The sequence below is a fragment of the Phyllostomus discolor genome, chromosome 3 (genome assembly GCF_004126475.2).
Source record: "Phyllostomus discolor isolate MPI-MPIP mPhyDis1 chromosome 3, mPhyDis1.pri.v3, whole genome shotgun sequence".
Classification (NCBI taxonomy): Eukaryota; Metazoa; Chordata; class Mammalia; order Chiroptera; family Phyllostomidae; genus Phyllostomus; species Phyllostomus discolor.
In genome coordinates, this window is record NC_040905.2 from 109506981 (window position 1) to 109524817 (window position 17837).

At 38.4% G+C, this 17837-nt stretch overlaps 1 protein-coding gene and 1 long non-coding RNA gene across 5 annotated transcripts in view; both read right to left on the minus strand.

Annotated features, from left to right (window-relative positions):
* RBFOX1 (RNA binding fox-1 homolog 1) overlaps positions 1 to 17837 on the minus strand; it is a 1508648-nt gene that overhangs the window by 469037 nt on the left and 1021774 nt on the right. The window lies entirely within an intron of this gene.
* LOC118499258 lies at positions 2968 to 10437 on the minus strand. The gene is made up of 2 exons (XR_004901783.1): positions 10163 to 10437; positions 2968 to 10117 (listed from the first exon to the last, which is right to left on the minus strand). It is a non-coding gene; the product is annotated as an uncharacterized LOC118499258 (long non-coding RNA).

Genomic DNA, 17837 nt, shown 5'->3' on the forward strand with positions numbered 1-17837 from the left:
TCAGAGCTGAAACACATTATTTTTAAAAGGCAACTTTATATCAACACTGTAAATGGAAAATATAATATCACTTATTCCAAAGAAAGTGTTGTTATAAAAATAAAAACAATGCAAGCACAAGTTGTTAAAAATCTTTCTGCCATTACCTTCAGACACTGAGCCCAAGGTGTCTACTTTATCATTAAAGATCAGAATCATCAAGAATCAGAGAAATGTATAAGAGACTCTAGCATCAAACACTTCCTCAATGGCAGAAACAGGGAAATTGGAAAAGAATTGAAAAAGAAATAACTCCTTCCCCAATTGGTTTGTTTGATATTATTTAATAGCATCTTTATGTACCACCTAAGACCCTAATAATTAAATGGGGTTTATAATTTGGGAAACATATTTTCTAGCCAGTGCTTCAAAAACATGATACTACTCTCTTTTTAACTGCTATTAGAATATCTTATTTTTCCAGTCACCCCTCCAAGAAAATTTCAGTCTCTTATTTCTTCCTTCTTATGATATTGCTTTCCACTTTAAGTTACCTCAACAAAATATCATAATTGCTGCTAAGACTGGCTATATTAAAGTATAGTGCTAATATACTATGCTGCTTGCCCATGGAAGCTGGTTCACAACATGGACCCTGTATCTCTAATACTCGGCCCTTTACACACCAGCTGTGACACTAGACAAGTTCACTTCTCTCTGCTCAGTCTCCTCATATATAAATTTGGGTAGAAGGTAGTACCTACCTCATTGGATTGAGGGAGGTGATGCATATAAAATGCTTATAACATATGAGGACCACGTAAGCTTTTGGTGCTATATTGATTTCTTGTCTATATTTGTTTCTTGTTGTTGCTGTAACAAATTACCAGAAATGTAATGGCATAAAAGAACACAAATCTATTGTCTTGAAGGTCTGTAGTTCAGAAATCTAATGCAGGTCTTATTGAGCTAAAATTAAGTTGTTGGTGAGGCTATGTTTCTTTCTGTTGCCTTTGGGGTGAACTTGTGATCTTTCCTTTTCCAGATTCTAGAAGATGCCTGTATTTCTCAGCATGTCTCACTTCCATTTTAAAGAGAGCAATGGCCTACAGAGCTTTTTCTCAAGAAATATGACTCTGACACATTCTCTCCTCTTGCCTCCCTCTTCCACTCATAAAGAACCTCATAATCATATTGGGTTCAACCATAAAATCCAGAGAAATCTCCATACCTCATTCTATTTGCAACTATAATTCTCCTTTGTCATGTAATCTAACATATTCATGGATTCCAAGGATTGAATGTGTGGACATGTTCAGGGAGGCATTATTTTGGCCACCATACTGTCAAAGTATAAGACATCCATCTATAAAAAGTACAGCAGAAGAGACAGTTTTTGTCTTTGCTTTTACATTGTTCTCAGAGGGTGCCTGAGATTGTCCTGATGGAATGTCTCAAGCAGATTTCCCTTGAACTTGGTATTTCCTATTAACATGTCCCCCACTTTGCCTTTATTGTTTATAAAAATATTTTTATTTTGAAGAATTCCAGATTTACAGAAAGATTGCAAAAATAATAGAGAAATCCTGTGTATCCCTTGCCCTAATGTTATTATCTTACTAAATCATAGCACAATATTCCCACTAGGAAATTAACATTGGCACAATACTGTTAACTAAACTGAGGATCAAACTGGGATTCCATTAGTTTGTTTGTTTGTTTTTTTCATTTATCTCCCTTTTCTGTGCCAGGATTCAATCCAATGTCTCACCTTCCATTTTACTGTTAATTCTCTTTAGTCTCCTTACAGATGATATTCTACTATGTCAACATTTGGTTGAGTGCAATTGTTCCTCCTAGTACTCCCCCACCTGCCTGTATTATAATCTCCACTTAAGGGATCTTCCTGGCCCCTGTCGACATTGGAGTCTGCCACCGCTGTCTAATTAAGCCCTATAAGGACTCTGAGAAGCCCCATGTCCAACAGCTTTCTCAGCCCAGCCCTCTCAGAGTAACCATCTCCCCGAATATTATAACTCTCCTAACTTCAGATTCATGAGCAAATTTTCTCCTGTCACAAAACACCAATGATCTACCATGAGGCCAAAATGTTAAAATGCCATAAAAGCACAGGAGAGTCTGAGATATTTGATACCAGAAGCAGAACTGCTAGTCAGCACACCTCCTCCTTTTTTTCCTCTATTTTTCCTCCTCCCTTCCAGCTTGGAAAACAGCTCATGGAATTGTACAGCAAGGGCATCAATAGATTAAAAACTGTTTCTTTCTAATAAAATGTTAAACGATGTTGAAAATTAATCACCAGGGCTGTTGTGCTACCTTCCTCAGAGGGAGATGGCTCGGGAAATTTAATAAATTATTATCACAATGATGTTCCTATTATAGAATTTTCATTTCATTACCAAGGCTTGCATTCAACATCAGAGTTGCTTGATGATGGTTAATAAAACCAACGGACTTTTCTGCCACAATGGTTAGAGGGCTGTGCTTATACTGGTCCATCAAAGGGTATTCTTTGGGCTTCATACTTAATTATTTCAGCTCTCCTATAACCCTCTTCTTTATAATTTTTGTTTCTTTAAGACAACTAAAGACAGTATTTAATCGTGAGAGTGCCCTCCTGCCAGAAATATGCACTGTAATGATATGCCTAGCTTAAAAGCAAATCTAATCTACTTGCTTATTAAATTTAAATGTGTTTAAGGCTGATATGGTTTGAAGATGATATGTAAAATAACATCCTCCATGGTTATAAATGTCAACTCTAAAAATTATATGCAATATAACATACAAAATAAATGCTACTTCATCTTTACATTCCACTGTGATCAATTCATTAAACGATGTATTACAAGCCATGAGGACGATCGTACAACGTGAGATGCTATTTGTCACAACCTATTCTAAAGCACCCAGGAAATGCTATACAGATTTTTTTGTCAGCAACAGATTATAGTTTTTATTAGAAAGAAGGAAAAGAGCAGCTTTCTGATGTACCATGACTGAAATTACTTCTTCAATCAAATATTAAAGACTGAGGATATCTATTCTTATGACAAAGTTCCATATTAAAGAATGGGAGGGGCAGAGTGTGGTTTCCTTAGGAAGAGAGCACAGACTCTAAACAGTAAGTATGATGGCAAAGAATTAAGACTGATTTTCCTCTGGGTCACAAATCGCAGTTACACAGTGTTCTAATCATATCACATTCATACCTCATAAATTCCCAGACTGGACAGATCATCGGGATCCTACATGAGTGGGACATGCAATGTACATTCCTGGGCTTGTTTCTCCAGGTTCTACTTGAGAAGACTGGAGAAAAGCCTGGGAATTTCTTTTTAATTTTTATTTATTCAAAAAAGCTTTTTTTCATGATTCCCCGAATGGTTAGCATCCTCTGAAGTATAACCAAACCTCCTTTAGTATGTGCATGTGTTTAGACAAGTCTGTTTTAACTCTTAAAGCAAATTAGTGATAGAGTGAGAATGAGAAACTCTATATGCTCAATGAACAACTTGCTGTACCCAGTTAGAACCACAGAGGCCAGAGAATGCCATTCCCATTCCATGTGGTGTTGGGGTACTTCACCTAGTGTGATTTCTGGGCAGCTGTGCCGCTCCATATGCTCAACATTCTCAGTTTTCCATTCTAACTTACATCACCTCCTATCTCCCCTTTAGTTCACCTTCTAGAGATCTGAGTATCATTCAGAAAAAAAAAAGTGCCTGCCTGAGAGGTCAAAATCTCTTGGGAATGTATTGAAGAGTGAGAAGCATCAATGCCTATATACCACAAAATGAGAGAACTTGACTTTGGCTGCAGGACCTTTTAAGTTAAAAAAAATATTTTAGATTTATTTAAAGTTCATTGTGCTAAGCACATTAATTCATCAACGGTTTTCTGTTCCTTAGTGGCCTTCTAAGAAGTCCTGGGATTTTTGTCATTACTCAACAGAGAATTCTGCATTTGAGATAGTAATTGATATCTTGACCAATGGTCTTCTATTTCATTGAGGACACTAATACTTTTTTCCCCTTTTTTGTTTTGGGGCCATTCCAGATGTACAGGTGATCAGAGTACAGACCAGCTAGAACAGATTCTTCCAGAAATCTGGATAAAAGAAATGAAATTTTATTCACCAGATGTATTGGAGAAGTTATGCAGGCAATTGCTTGGAGGTATCTGGGAACTGTGGGAACTGCTGACCTAGACCTCCTCAGTAATTCACAACCTATATAGAGTGCTATTCTTCTAATGAAAGGCTAATTGATATAAATATGCCTCACAGAGTGGCTTATGCCCTACAGGGTGTGTGTGTGTGTGTGTTTTGGAGTTAGAACAATGCATTCTCAGATGTGAGGTAATTAACTGAATCAGTGTGAATCTTTATAGCAGGGTCCTTATGGAGATATCTCCTCAGGCTTCATTAACTAGATATCACTCGACCTTCTCATCTAGTGTCCTAAAGTTTTGACCTGCCTCTGGCCAACCTTTCATTAGAGGGTTTATCCCATTTCCCATGCTTCAGGTATGGGTTTCACAGTGTCAAAGAACTTCCTCCAACCCCTAACTGCCTAGTGATGTCTACACTCTGTGTCCACCATTTCTCTGAAGGCTCATCAATCTCTGAAATTTGAATTTTTAAGTCAGTTCAATGGCCATACTTTCTATAATCATGAGACATGTCTAATCTGCATTAGAACCCCAAATAAATGAGGACATAGTCAACTCAGGATAACAATACCAAAAGCGGTATGATGAACCAATGTTTATCACTGCAGCATACCTGATCTTATTTGCTTACAGTATAAATAGCAATTGAGGAAAACATTTCCTTTCTGCATAGTTTCAGTTAGGGTCCATATCAGACCTCTGTGACATGCAGTTAAAAGCTCCCTCAAAATGTCATTATGAAACTAATTGCAATGTAAATTCCAATTTTAGGGTTTTTAATAAAACCTTACTGTGACAAATACCAGAGCATTTCAATGAAAGACTTATGAAGCCAGAGCAAACACTGAGAGACATCCTATGGCTTCTTCATTTCAGCAGGAAGCTGTTACCTTCTGCAGCGTTGCAGCCATGGTCTGTTCCAAGGAACCTACGCTGAGTACATGAGCATGAGGGTGTTCCATTCCTTCTCATTTATGCTTCTGGTTTCCTTTCCAACTAGACAATATATCTCTTTGCCAAGTTGGCTGATTCATCAGGTTCATTTAATTTAATCACCAAAATATTCCACAATTCATGCAAAAAATGTAAGCAATTTTTGAAAAGTAAAATGAAATAAAATGAACTATAATCCCACTATCTAGAACTAACTATGGTTAACACATCAAAAATATATTTTTAACATTTTTGTCTGGCTGTGAGCTAATTCTTAGAGAGCTGTGATTCTGCCCATGTAGTTTTGAAATCTGCTTTGTTTACTTGACAATATATTGTGAGCATTTTCCAATATGACCACCATAAATTAGCTAATTCTTTGTGTCAGAGATTTAGGTTGTATCCAGTTTTTCACCATTAGGAAAAATGTTGATAAATGATATTTTATAGGGAACTATATTTGTTTCCATAATTTTAAAAGAGCCTTCCCATAGCAACATATTATATGTATACTCCTTTTTAAGACTTCATGTGATTTTTAAGTGATTGATAATCTCTTAGGAGGACCAAGCAAGGAAGAATAGATTCACTGTAAAAAATATTTTAAATACTTATATACTATATCATGCCACACATTCTCCTCTCCTTACATATAATTTCAGTAGCTCAAAGTGACTTAAGAGCTATATTTTGAAAATAAGTTGTAAGAGATATTATTGGGACTACTGAGTACATGTGAATATAGACTATTTGATGATAGGATGAATTTAAGTTAATGCTATTAGTTGCAATAATGATATCATAGTTTTATAAAATATCATACTTCTTTTTACAGATACAACCTTATGTATTTAAAAGTACATTTTGTGATGTCTGAAAACTTTCTTTAAAGTGGTTTTGCATATCTGCACAATTATTAAATCCCAACAGTGGGTGTATGGCATTCATTGTATTACTTTCTCTTTTTCTAAATGCATGGCAGTTTCTCAAAATAAAATTAGTTTTTAAAGGGAACCAGACATTTTTTCTCAGCAAATCTGTAAGCACATAGGAGGGTCCAGGTGGTCCAGTGTAAGAGACTAGTACTAGATTGCAACAACAAAATCTCTCTTTTCAGTGTACCATGATGCTATCCAGGAATGTGCCTGCTGAGCGCAAATGACATGATTAGCCTGAAGGACATCTGTGAAATAGCAGCATTTGTGTTTCCCAGGGGCATCAAAGACCTCTGACCTGACTCTCTGCACCCTTTGATCTATACTAGCACACCAACAAACCATAAGGACTAAAGGCTGATGCTCAGTGGAGGGGAGGACAAAAAGGTCAGGAAGGGAGTCCCCACTGAGAGGCATTTGTACCTTTGCTTGAGTGGATTGGGATTATTAGTCCTAGGGGTGAAATGGCAAAAAGCCCATATCACTGTTGCTCACCAAGTATCAGTGAGTCGCAGTGATGCTCAGGTTGTCACATGCCAGTGTTAATACATTACAATCTAAAAAGGAATCCAATATCTTGGCATTCGTGTTCATCATTCAACACTTTCAGTTGTAGCAGGGAAAAGAAAAAAAAAAACAAGGGTATTTGAAGATAAATTGCACAACTAGGCCTATCTCTGAGGACTAAATTGGTTTATGATTCTGACACACAAATATCAGCCTAGATGTTTCTCAAGGTGTAATAAAAGTGGCAGGGTGCCTTGAAAACTGGTGTATTCCATCTGGCCAAGAATTGTGTATGTCCACAAAGATGATCCATATTATCATGGGAATTATTAGGATGCAATATCATTGGCGGCACTAGACTCAGATAGATCTGAGCTCGTCTTATCACTTGCAGACAAAAGCACAGAATCCAATGGACTTCCATGCAATCCATCTCTGTCAAATGCATTAAGGAAATTACCTGTCAGAAATATCATGGCTGAGATTCTGTGATTAAATACACATGTGGAATGCTCAAGGGTGCAGTGAAATCATTAGGGGAAAAATTACATGCCAAGACCTCCTGCAGTCCTTTACTTTCCTTAGAAATAATTCTGTGGTCATAAATATTTGAAATCTATAGGGAGATATACAGCATGAAACTTATCAAACACCTATGCTGACCGAAGCTATGCCAAGTGTTTCCATACACTATCCCACAATGTCCAATTGTTAGGTGAATTGATAGAGATAAACTCTATGAACACTCCTCTACTTACTGCACAATTTCTAACATGTTATTTAATTTAAGGTTTAATTTCCTTCTTCAAGGTGTAGGGCATTAATATGCATATTGTCACCTAGTCATTGTAATTCTTCAAAGAGATGATGTATATAAAGTTTCAAGCATACATTTGGCACAAAGTAAACATACTTATTACCAGATGAGATTTATGAGTAAGCATTATCACTGTGGTTAGTGAGTATCCCCTTATACACACACACTTAACACACTTAGAAGTCAGGGATCTGAAATACGTTTCTGAGTTGACAGACAGATTCACAGAAATTCAGAACCAAATTTATATTGACTCTAAAAATTCAAACTTTATATATAGCTATCCATTTTTTAAAATTGTTAAAAAAATAGTTTCACAAGAATTCACAAACTTAATGTGACTTCGTATTTCTTCAAATGTACCCATATAATCAAGACCTGTATTTTTTAACCCCTCTAGGATTCTGTGTTACAGTACTGTTTGCTAACTCACCAAGCTTTGTCCTAAAGGCACACTAGAAGTGCCATATTTCAATCACTTGATTACTTTTCAGCCTTAGATTGAGGGTAACTGGGGGAGGTAAAAACCTACATACAAAGCAGATGAACAGATGCCCTCTGTCATGTGGTGAGTTGGTGGATATATGGTCATCGTTGTCATCTCGCCCCCAGATTCTGCGGAAACTGCTTAGCTTCCTCCTCTTCTTCCACTTTCCCCCTCTCCAGTCCACGCTCCACCAAATTCCTATAAATTGTAATTTGAATGATGTACCCCTCTGTCAGGCCACTGCAGTGGCTCCCCATTGCTCTGGGACTAAAATTCTAGCTCCTTACCATGAGCAAAGAAGTGTTCCTTGATCAGTTTTTCCTCAAACTTCTTATTTCCCTCTTGCCCTCGGAGCTCATTCCAGCCATGTGCTGCCCTTTTTCCTGCTCTTCAAACACAGCATGCCCTGTCCTGCCAGTGACCTCTTTCACACGCCCCTTTTACAGGCCCTGCCTTCCTCTGCCCTGCCAAGCTTCCTGCCACCTCTAGTCATCTGAATCACCCCTCGCCATTCCAGCTCATGCCCTCCCATTTCATTTTCTTAACGATACCATCTCGTCTGAAACACTGTCCTCTTGTTACTGGTTTATTTAATCTCTATTTTCAATTACTATTCAAATTAGAATGGCAGTTCCATGGGGGCAGAGACCCATATTCTTCACATCTAAAACCATGCCTGATAATTGATGATAAGTATCTCCTTGCTGAACAAAACTGAAAGACAAGGAAAAGTTCTCCACAGGCTTCACTAATTTTGTTCTAACAGCAACTCTAAGCCCTAGTTTGTTTTCAGGGTGAGTCAGCTATTCCATAATATCTGCCTGGAGATTACTATTTGGCTCTTCTTCAGGACCCTATGAGATTCTTAACACAGACTTTTGGGAACCTGAAAATAAAACACACGGGCGCGCACACACACACACACCCCTGATTCAGAAATATCGATAGAATAGGTAAATGGAGGGGAAATCACAAATCATCCATCGTAGATAAATTTTGGACTGACCTATGGAGTTTTAATTATTTAACAGCAATAAATAAATAAATAACGGCTTTGGGTTCAGGGTACTCCATGGTGCCCGGTGGGCCTCGACTGCTGATAACAAAATTTGAAGCAGAAAAACTACCCGTTTCCTCTGCCAAAGTTAAGGACATCAACCCCTATCTTCACCATCTACTGTAAAGTCACAAATACAAGGTACTTGTAGTTATTTGGAGACATATTTCCTAGTCTATGATGGCTTTCCAAATCAGCCAGTCTCCCCTCGGACACAGGTACCCATAAAAAGTGGTTGGCCTATGTGATTCTACTCACTGTGCCTCAACTAATAGGATGAGGGTTGAAAACCAACCATAGCTAGGCCAGTTTAATTGTCTCTCCAAGGGAATCTGGAACTAGAGGCGCCACTCTCTTATTTATACTTTTATATATTCAAAAAAGTATTTCTATGTGCCTATTATTTATAAAGCATTGCTCTAAATAAGGCTGTGCTCTCAGAAGCTTAGGTTCTAATGGCAGAGGCATATGGTAAATTAGTAAACAAAGAAAATAAGATAATTTATAACCATGAGGGAACCAGCCATGTGAGGATCTAGGGAGAGCATTCCAGAAGGATTATGTGCAACATGCAAAGTGGAAAGGAGGACAAATCTGAAGAGTTGGCCATAACCACAGGAAAAAAAAAGGGGTGGATTGCTGTCCATGATGCTGATGCCATTCCTGGTCCCAGTTGCATTTCTCTGTGTCTGCTCTCCCTCCTCTCGGCACTTATAAAATATTTTCAGGGTAAATTCTCCCTTTTCACTTAAATGAGTATGACATGAGTTTTGTTTTGTCTGGTTTTTTTCTTTTTAACAGGGAAGAATTAGGACTGCCTCTTATCCCCGGATTTGTAGAGTAACAGCTCACCATGCAATATCTGGAAAAGGGCCACAGCAGGCAGAACTAAGAGAGAGAACAGATATTCAGCTGCTGCTAAGCCTTTTAGAACCAAGAAAATGACGGAGCTCACCATGTTTCGAAGTGTGATCATTTCATGAAGAAATAAGGCTTGAGAAAGGAAGGAGATACTGTCCCTCTTTGTTTTTCATTTGTGGCCTCGGAATTAAGCTAAGAATTCCCATAAAGGAGCATTAGAGTTCACGAAGCAGGGACAAAATGGCAACCCTCCACAGCTTCACATAGTGTGTAATCTGATGTAAGTTTCAAACTCCATGACCCTCAAAGCAAATAATCTAGGTTGCAGGTACCTGATACAGCTCATACTATGAGACAACTACAAACCACTGGCAGTGACTAATTGTATGAACACACTTTTGAAGGTTTGTCTAGTTCATTGGTGAAGAAGGCTAGGATCTTCTACTGGTGTGCACCATGGGTGTTGGACTGAAGAGGGAATTGGTGGTAAGCTGCATTCCTATCTCTGTTCCAAAGGAATTAACCTTTCTCTTCTCCACATCTTGATGGCTGAGATCTTTTTTTTTCCTAGCAACTATTTCAACCCCAATTCATATGCAATTATTCAGAAAGATGTCCTCTTGGGGTGTGTCTCTAATACTGTCATAACCCCAAAATAAAAATAAAAACATACCCTGGCTGGCATAGCTCAGTGGATTGAGCATGGGCTGCGAACAAAAAGCATTGCATGTTCGATTCCCAGTCAGGTCACATGCCTGGGTTGCAGGCCATGGCCCCCAGCAACCACACATTGATGTTTCTCTCTCCCTCTCTCTCTCTCTCTCTCTCTTTCTCTTTCTCCCTCCCTTCCCTCTCTAAAAATGAATAAATAAAATCTTGGAAAAATATAAATTGGTTTAAAAAAGAAAAATAATAAATTAAAAAAATAAATAAAAACACACACCCAAATTTATTTTTCTATCATAAAATTCTCTGGCAACCATGACTAGTATCACTTATTAACTGATAAGCAGAAGGTAGGGAGATGTAGGACAACAAGGAATTTGGAGAAGACAGAGAATGACAACATTGAATTTCTTCTATTGAAGCCAGTCTTTCACTCATCCCATTCTGTCCTCACTCCACTCTCTTGGCCATGCTAATAAATATGCAAGTAGCCATTTCCCCACTTGGCAGCTGGGGAGATTGTGGCTCAGAGAGGTTTGGTGACTTTTCCATAGCCGTCCAGCTGGTCGATGGCAGTCAGGATAGAAACCTTATCTACAAATCCCCTGGCCATTCCTTTATATCAAGGTATCAGTGAACTATGGACTGAAGACAAAATCTATCTTGCTGTCTGATGTTGAAAATGAAGATTTATTGTAACATAACTACACACATTTGTTTACACATAGCTTGTGACTTCTTTGGCTCTGCAACTACAAGGTTGAGTAGTTGTGACAAAGACCATATGGTCCACCAGCCTGAAATATTTACTGTCTTGCCCTTTACAGAAAAAGTTTGCCAGCCAGTGTTTTATGGCATTGTGATGAGTTTTAAACATAAAAATCCTGAACCTGACACATGCTTCTTTTTTAACCAGGATGCTTAAAATAAACTTTCTCTGTGGTAATATTTTGCCTAAATATTTTCACCTTGAAGCAAGTATTCTGGTATTTATTTTTTTTATCATAATAACTCACAGTAGAAATAAAGTGGGGTGAGGTATAGAAAAGATAATTTTCCCCAAGCAAATCTCTTGCAATCCATTCCAACACTACAGGAAACCACCTCACCTTTTACAGGGGAGGGGGAAAACATGTCACTATACTTAGTGGCATCGCATCTGTCAGCCTGTAAAGTACTATCCAATAAAATCAAATGGCCCTACCAGATAAATCAACATCAATGCATAAACAAGTTTATGTCTGGGCTGTCTGAAAACATGCCTTCAGAATGCAGGGGCTTGTGTTGCCCTGCCCTGTATAGGGTGAGAAGAGTATCCCCTCATGAGGAGACAGGCTTCCAGTCACTCTAGTTTTCTGGCTGTGTGTTATTGTTCACTTCCTTAACCTCTCTGAACCTGTTACTTAAGGAAAATAAATTCGAATGATAATAGTACCCTCCCTCCTCATAGAATTCCATAATGATTTAAAGAGTTAATACATATAACATACATTCAAAGATTGCCTGGCATACAGTAAGTGTTATGTAAATAATTGCTATTGTTACTTGGATGTTACTGTTACATTGTAATACTATTGTTGCAAAACAGAGCATGGATGGCACAATTTTCACCATGAAGGTTGGGACTTTGTGGCCAAAACACAGAACTTTTTGTCAGAGAAAGGGCCCTACACAAAATTCCCAGGAAAACTGTAATTTTTTTCAAAGATTCTGCATACAAATGAAGGACAACGCACCTCCAGTGAATTTTGTTGTTGCTATTGGAGTCACTTGTGCATGGTCAGCTTGATGCTTAAGAAAAACAAAAGCAAAACATGTGTGCACATTAAATAGAAAACATCTGACAGAATAGAAATGCCAGCACCTAACAGATAGGTCCAACAGCAAACATAATGAATCGGTGTGCAGCTTGGCAAATTCTCCCACAGATTTTGGGGAATCATAAATCAGTTTGAGAGGGAGCCAGACAAATTGTGGAGACTGAGCAAATCATTGAGTGAGATGGAAGGCAGAGAAAATTATTCCCCCAGGAGAAGGTTTTTAGAACTGTGTTCTCTTAAGTAAGGGAAGGTTGCTTTGAGAAAGTCTGAACATAGAATCACTTTTATATTTTCAATGGAAATGAACTCTGAAAGCAAAGGTAATTTAAGTGTCTTATTTTGCAAAAAAAAAAAAAATCCTACCTAAGCACCTTTCCATACAGATAAAAAGCTGCATAGCTCTCCCCCACTCTCCTACTCACCAATGCACCAAGAAAATTAACACCTCACAGTGCAACAAATAAACTGGGATCTGACCCCCCAAAATGTTGAACCTTGCCCATTAATTATGTATCAGATTAAAGAAACAGCCATAAAAATAAAAACAGACCTATTCACCAAGTGGCAGCTTTACTATTTAATTTATTACCCACCATATGTGCTGCCATAGAAAATTATAATGGGCCACTATTGTTAACTATAAACAAAGGAGACCAGATTATTATTTACGGCCTCATTAACCAAATTAGTAACATCAACCAAACTGGATCAGTGTAGAAAGCAAGGGTGAGTGTTCATTAGGCATAACTTATAAACAACAGGTGAAACCCAGTGTCAGAAGACACTTTGCCAGTGTGAACGTGTTTGACTTTTAGAGGAGAGAGATACACTTCAAGGTCAGGAATGGGATCAAAAACACTAATAATGGCCTTTACCCTCAAATACAAGAATATAATCCAGGGAGAAGTCTATGTCTAAGACCCTAAGTCTAGACAGTGCTTCCCTTTTATATTCCCCACAATGGATAACTGTCCAAAATCTAATGACGTAAGCAATATATTCCCATAAATATCACACAGAAAGGCTGTTTACTGGTGAACACATTAGATTGCTCATTAGTGATTACCAGTCAAGTATTCAAGTAAGTCAATTGATCAAACAACAAACACTTCTCAAGCTTACACATAGTCTACCCTCCTTCCAGACACATGAGGAAGATGACATTTGCCATCTACTTACAGCTAATCAGGACCATATGACAAGTTATGGCCAAACTGTTAATGACCCAGTCACTTACTTGCTGTTGCAAGACTTCCACTCTTGCCTTCTCAGCCACATCAACCAAAAAAGGCTGTGTGCTCCCGAAAGTGAAGCTACAGCTTGATGATGCCTACATGAGACTGAATCACTAGGTCACTGCATGGAGGAAAGCTGCCCTGGAGAGTCATCCAGGCCTGACGTAGATATTGCATAAACAAGAAACAGACCTGTGCTTTACTGTTGCTGGGATTCTGGGGTTATTTCAAACTGCCACGTGACCCAGCACATACTAACTATCTGTGGGAGCTTTCGTGGATGTGTATGTGGCCGGCCGGAGTTAGGAGGTCAGAACGGGGGAGATGAAGCATGTGGGCACTGCATATAGCCCCCAGTTCATCTAGTGAGCACACCTGAAAAGGAAAAAGTACACTAGAATAAGGGCTGGAAAATTGTGACTCACAGACCAGATCCTCTTTGCTTTTGTAAATAAAGTTTTATTGGAATGCGGCTGTGCTCATTCATGTATGTATTGTCTAAGGCTGCTTCAGCATTACAAGAAAAGAGTTGAGTAGTTGCAGCAGAGGCCTGAGACCTATAAAATCTAAAATATTTATGATCTGGCTCGTTACAGAAGAGGTTTGCTGACCTTTGCACTAGTATTTTGTGGAAGTGCCCTGCTCCCTGCTACAATCTTGTTAACAATGCAACTTGCTTACCTAGCAGCAGCAGCAGCAGCAGCAAGCAACCTGTGCTACAGAAGGTGCCACTGTGAAAACCCTACTGAAAATAAGACGCAGGTTAGAAAACCTTCCAGAGCATCTCTGACCTACTTCTTATTGCTCTTATTATTAGCTCTGGAGGCCCTGAGGGCTTCTTTTTGTTTGTAGAATAGATACTGTTCAATTTAGTCTTGTCCACAGATAATCAGCCTGGAAAAGGCCACAAATACAATTCCTCTTTCATTGCAAGCAGTGATGTCCTCACTGCTCTCCAAGTGGGGAGACCTACTCCTGGGCAGAAACATATGCCACTCAGCAAACTGAGCCAAGTGTGTCTTGCTTAGATTCAGAATACTGTTTATGAGGCCTCTCTGAACCAGCTTTTTAGAGTAGGCCACATCTGGATTTATTTCTAACCTTGAGTGGTTTCTGGATGTGTTCAGCGAGGCTTCATGGGCCAGTGAGTGTTTGTTTTGCTATTGAAAAATAACCTTGTAAATAAACAACTAAAGAGAAACTTTGAACTTCTAACCTGAGAAAAGAGACATTTAAATGGGAAACATTTTTTTTCTAAAATTATTTCTCCCACCCCTATGTTTCTTCTATATTTCTTTTCCACCCCTGACTCTTCTCTATTCTCTTATACTTCCTTATGTTTTCACTGTTCACATCAGCACAGATATTTTGAATGTGTGTATGCCTGTTAGTATGTGTTTATTTATATGCTTATTGTTTGTCTCATCCTAATTATGATGACAGCAGGGATATCACCTTACTGTGTTAAGTATTTTATTCCCAGTTCCTGACAAGAGGGTTGCAAAACTTTTTCTGTCAAAGACCAAATAATAAGTAGTTTAGGCTCTGTGGGCCACATGGTCTCTGTTGCAGCTACTCAGATACACTTTTGTAGCACAAAGAAGCCATAGGCATTATGCAAATAAATGGGTGTGGCTGTGTTCCAAAAACTTTATTTATCAAGCAATAGCTGGATTTGTCCCAAGAACTATAATTTGCTAATCCAGAACCCTGCCTAACACATAGTAAGTATCTCATAAATATCTATGATATGAGTGAATACATGGGATGAATGCATAGAATAAATTCATCATTGCATAATTGAATAAGTGAATACATAAATGAATAAATGAATGAAGGAATATGTGAATTGTATGTGGTTAAAAATTGTCACTGAGTGCACACTATATTCCAGGCTTTCTCCCAAGTGCCAAAGATGTAAAATTAAATATAACATAAAAAGTATAATAGCTAAAGAAATTCAGAATGATGCTAAGCACTTTACATGCATTATCTCATTTAATCCTACCAATGATTTTAAGAACAAAGTATTATTATTAATCCTATTTTACAGTTGACTTAACCGAAGCTTAACATGGTTAAGTAGCTTGTCTAAAATCACACACACAGCATGTAGTTCCAATTGAAGAAATCTGATTTAAAGTGCATGCTCTTAACCACACCATTGGTCTGTTAATAGGGACTTCTTCTGGCTGAGCTCCATGTCAGTTATGTGTCAGCTGGCTGCTCTGCACTCACCTCGCAGGTATTTAGTCTTCTGCTTTCAGAGCTATCAAGGATTCAAAACCTTTGCAACACAGGAACTGGTATCTGTTTCTTTGGGCTCATCTATGCCCAGGGGGTCAATGTATGAACCTTGAGTCCTTTCAACTCCTCTAAGAAGTAACCTTTTCCTAAAAAAAACACAGATTACTGCAACCCAACTGAGAAACATGTGTGCAGACTTGCTTTACCCCGAGAGAGAGCAAGTCATTTTTATCAAAGATAAAGGAAATAACACCAACTACTGTGTGTCTGGAAGAGGCAATCTCAGAAAGCTTGTACTGACAAGGTCATGTGTGGCTTTCGAGCACCAGTGCAGAGGCCCATGGCTGTGAGGGTGGGACAGTGAACCGATTTTATCTTCTCCAAGGCAGAGTTCCGGGATGAAATGTGCCTTATCCACAAATGGGATCAGTTGCATGTGAGGTCAGTGCCCCCACCTACACCATGTTGCCACAACTAGTCTGTAGCTTCCCTGCTATGAATATAAAAGGGCAGGGAAGGGGTCAGCTCCCTGTCCTGCATGTCTGCGGGAATTTTTTCCTCTTTCCTTTGCTGACATCCTCAAGGGGAATTATTGCTATAGATGTAAGACTCAGTTGATGAGCTCCATTTCACAGGTGAACAAGGTTATTTTATGAAAAGGTCTGACACATGTAGAGGTACTCTAGGGAAATGCAGGTTAAAACTGCCATGAAATACCTCTGCATATCCACTAGAATGGCTATGTTCAAAAAGCAGATTATGCCAAGAGTTGGCAAGGATGTGGCACAACCAGGACCCTTATATACTGCTGTTAGAAATATAAAATATTTATATTTCCAAAGTGGAGTCACTTTGGAAAATATGTTGGCCATGTAAGTTCAACTAAAACTTACCATAGGCCCCAGCAGTTTCCCTCCTAAGTATCCACTCAAGAGAAGTGAAAACCTATGTCCACACAAAAACATGAAAACAAACGTTCTTATCAGCATTATACACAATAGCCAAAAATCTGGAAATAATCCAAGTATCTGCAACTGGTGAATAGAAAACCAAAATGTGGTATATCCATACAATGAACTATTACTCAGCAATATAAAGAAAGAAACTACTGATTCATGCATTGATATGGGTGAACCTCAAAAACATTTTGCTAAGTTAAAGAAGTCAGGTGCTGAAGACTATATATTGTATGATTTTATTCATATGAAAGGTCCAGAAAAGGCAAATCTATAGATACAGAAAGCATGAGTGGCTGTCTTATACTCAGTATATAAGCAGAAGTGACTGCAACCAGGCACAGGGTAAATCACTGGGGTGATGAAACTGCCTTAAATCAGGATTACGATGATGCTTGCATACCTCTATGTATATTTAAAATTGGGTTCTATATTTATCATAGATGAATTTTGTGATATAAAATTATACCTCAATAAAGTTGTAAACATATAAAAATTTTGTGGGCATGGTTACTCTCTTTCAGCTTCTCTATCCTGTAATTGAGTTGTTAAGTCTTATGCCAAATTGCATCCCATACATAAGTCTGGGTGGAAGCTACAGATCACAGAGACAGACGTGAGCTTATCTGACACAAACCTGGAAAATATCATGCTCTATTTACTTGCAAAGGATGCAAACACAACCAATGTTCTCCTTCTGGATTTTCCTAAGTGGAGTCAGCTATGAAGAATGCTGTTTCCTCTGTTGTGTTAAGGTGTTTACCAATGAGAATGCTTTTGGCTGCAAATAATAAAAATCCAGACTTAAACTAGCTTAAACAATAAAGGAATTAACTACTGTACATCATAATTATCTGAGAGATAGACTAAACACTACTTGAGCCCTCTTAGGTCAAATGCCTAACTATCAACCATGAGGGTAATTGTACAATAATAACCTGCAGTTTGGCTTCCAGAATAAAATGTTGGCTAGGGGAGTAGGATTGTTAGGATTGGCTTAGACAAGTTAAGTCCCTGTACCATTTCACTGCCAAATAGAGATGAGGTCAGATTCTCCAGTGTCACATGAACCTGATGGAAAGAGATGGATATGCGAGTGAATACATGAGCAAAAGCTGTACTCTGCTAGGAGAGGGAAGAAGG